Source organism: Pyrus communis, chromosome 16, assembly GCF_041283825.1.
Source record: "Pyrus communis isolate YQ-2024b chromosome 16, ASM4128382v1, whole genome shotgun sequence".
NCBI lineage: Eukaryota > Viridiplantae > Streptophyta > Magnoliopsida > Rosales > Rosaceae > Pyrus > Pyrus communis.
The window spans coordinates 23597004-23600469 of NC_142580.1; the positions used below are offsets into that span (position 1 = coordinate 23597004).

General features: G+C 40.7%; 1 long non-coding RNA gene across 1 annotated transcript; it reads right to left on the minus strand.

The window, feature by feature from the left end:
• Positions 1 to 1108: 1108 nt before the first annotated feature.
• On the minus strand, positions 1109 to 3321 carry LOC148690155 (uncharacterized). Its single transcript, XR_015957915.1, has 3 exons — positions 1765 to 3321; positions 1443 to 1616; positions 1109 to 1337 (listed from the first exon to the last, which is right to left on the minus strand). It is a non-coding gene; the product is annotated as an uncharacterized LOC148690155 (long non-coding RNA).
• Positions 3322 to 3466: the final 145 nt, after the last annotated feature.

The following is a 3466-nucleotide window of genomic DNA, read 5'->3' on the forward strand; positions in this document are numbered from 1 at the left end:
CCGTTGGATGATAAAGTGGTTGAGATAATTTTCAATTATTATTAAGGAATAATATTGTGGTTTTAATCATAATATTATCTCTTAATATATATTGGATTATCTAAGCCTAATATTGGCTATATCCAGCGGATCGTTTAAAGATAAATGATATCTAAAAGATAGGTTGTTGCTTACCTTGAGAAGTCTTTGACCTAGACTCTAGCTGATGAGTTTGAATTAAAATCAAATTCTACACAAGTGAAGCCGCACCACACATCTGCTTCTATAAATACAAGCCTGCGAACACCATTCAAGAGACCTTCAAATCAGCATACAATTGCCCTACGCAAAACCTCTCAACATCTTGAGATTTTTTCCTTTTCTTTTTCTGCCGACACACCTTCAGTTTGGATAAACAGCACTGTGGAAGCGCCCGGCGAGCACCTTCAGTTTGGATAAACAGCACTGCTGCCGCAGAATCAGCCGACCGAGAAGCATCTTCAGTTTGGATAAACAGCACTGCGTCGAGGTCGACCGATTATCTATCCAAGTCTCGGTCGAGAAAGGTTTTCGAACCTTTGTTGGCAGAGGTCACCTTGCTAAGCTTTCTCGGCATAGTTAGGTGTTACGAATTACATTGCTCGGCGTACTGGTCGCCGAGTGGTTTATGATTGGATACTCACAGGTGAGTTTCAGGGTTCGGCATTCCGACGGCCGAACTACGTTTACCGTCAAGACATATATCACGTTCGAGTACCTGTGCCCATACACCTTGGTCTCGATTCGACGTGCTTATACTCTCACGAATATAATCACAGTGACCGAATCGGGCTCGGACGATTTGTGAACTCCGCAGAATTAGTAGCCTTGTCTTCAGGCTGTAGAACCCAGAGACCGAGAGTGTTCCTTCCTCGGTCGCAATCGCAAGTTAAAGAAGTCAGCAACGCGCTCAAAGCTACATCAACAAATTTTACTCCTCGGCCAGGCTCGGCCGACGAGTTGGCACGCCCCGCATTTGACCGAAGGACGTAGTTAGCTTATTAGTTACTCGGCCTGCGCGTCACGTAGGTTTTGTAATTTTTAGGGTCAACAGTTATCCATCAAACGGTTAAGTAAATTGCATTCACAATTTATGAAATCACAATTGGAATTAATCAATTCATATCATAAACATAATCATGGTTTCAAAGTCTCCCCTAGCTAAAACGAGTTTAGCCTCTCATGTTCACAACAAAACAAAAAAAACTCGAATTCAACATTGAAAACAAAAGATAGATTACACCTTAAAACGTTCCAACACTCCAACTTGAATGCAAAAACGTCCAAGGCTTCTTCTTCTCCTCTTCTTCCTTGCTATGCTGCAAAAATCCAATAAATTCAAGTCGAATTCAAAAGACCAAACAAATTAAACACTATTCCTTCCATCATATCCACATATCCAAGAAATCAAGGTGACATATTACCAGCGCCAAACTTGATGGCGTTCCAAATGTCTGGCTCTTTCGCCCTTGACAGGTCAATGCACTTGGCGTAGCAACCACCTTCGATATTTGACACACCGTTCTCAGTCCAGCAGTGTTCATCATCTCCAATCAAGTACCTATTGTGACCCGTAGACAGAGTTGTCTTTCCAGTACCTAAATAGTAAAATGAAAAGAAAAGGCAAATACCATAAGAAACAATTAAATTGTCATAAGCTAACAGACAGCGAGCAAGAGTAAGAGAGCACATATCATATGGCTGCGAGACCAAGATGACAACCGCGATCTATTGACGATACTATACCTGACAATCCAAAGAAAAGGGCAACATCTCCATCTTTCCCTATATTGCGGCCAGAATGCAGGGATAGGATTTGTCACTTAGGCATGAGATAATGCATGACACTGAAAAGACCTTTCTTCATTTCCCCAGTGTACATGGTGTCGAGGATGACCATTTCCCTCCGAGCAAGATTAAGGTCTATGCTAGTAGAGGATGTCATGTAGTGGGTGTAACGATTACACGGGAACTGGCCAGCATTGTATACAGTGAAGTCCGGAGTACCAAAATTCTCCAGCTCTTCAAGAGTGGGTCGAATACACCTGCGACCCACCAAGTTATAGAATTGTACGTACACTAAGCTAATATCACACGTGTTTGCACCTAGCTATATGGAAACCTACGTGCTTAGGGACGATACATAGAGAATACTCGGAAAAGATTACATGTCAAAACTCATACGCAACGTTAAGAGGACTTATCTGGCAGGCTTACCCAAAGGAGGAGGGAACATATACACTGCAGAGAAAGAAAATTGTTCATAAAAACTCTAAAGCTTTACTTACATGTTGTGCATGAACAATGAGTGATAAGCTTTGGCAGACACGACCCGAACTTTGATTCTGTTTTCTGGATCTCAGTGACTATATTTGACAAGGCATTTAGAAAACTTACCACACTGGATTTCTTCTCTTCATAACCTGGTGAGACTCTTTTTGAAATGGAGTCGGCTAAAGGAGGATCCTCTAGTACATCTACAAGGTTTGCCAAATCAGGTACATCTTGAACTGCTTCAGGTTTATGACGGGGAATGTTTGCATTTTAAGGAAGGAGGGTTCCCAAGTCTAAAGGTATTAGGTATGACAAATTAGGAGTGGAAAAGATTATCACGGATGAGGGAGTAATGCCTTGTCTAGAAAAGTGAATAATCCAGCACCGCAACTTGCTGAAGAAGGTCCGATCAGGCATTGAGCATTTAAAAATTTAAAAGTTGCTAGAATTTTTCGATATGCCAAATGAATTAATCCAGCCACTACTTCCTGATAGTGGGGAAGATCATTGGAAAGTTGCTCACGTTCCAGCAGTTTACTTTTCTTATTGGAGAGGTGGGGCTGGGGATGTGAATTCATTAGAGATGATTCATCCAGTAACTTTTTCTGCCATGAGGAGGCTTCAAATATCCTATGGAAGGCATAGTTTAGGCTATGGCCTATATTTATTTAGTTTGTCATTCGCGGAAGGGGAATTCTAACTCGCAACCTCTTCCAACATTGTGGACGAGAGATAACACTCGACCAATAGAAAGTTGGTGGCTTTGGCCTATGATCAATAATTATAAAGAAGTCTATCATGAATTCATGATCAAGCTTCTATTCCTGCTTATAACTTGAATTAATTCTTGTACTCTTTTACAACTAATAATTTTTGGCTTTTTATAATCATGCTTTCGGTTGACTGAAAAATAACTTCATTTATATGAATTATGCACAGCATCAAACAAAAATCACCGTACATGGGATGGGCTCCTCATGTTCAGTAGTGAATTTCCGAATGTTGTGAACGCCTTCCTACTAGTACACCAGGGAAAATGGTTCCTGAATGTTTTTTAGTTTTTCTTTTCAACCAAAAAAACAAAAGAAAAGAAGACATGTTACCCCCCCCCCCCCCCCAATAGTTTCAGTTTCACTTTAAGCAGTTAATGACTGAATTGACAATAAAAATAAAA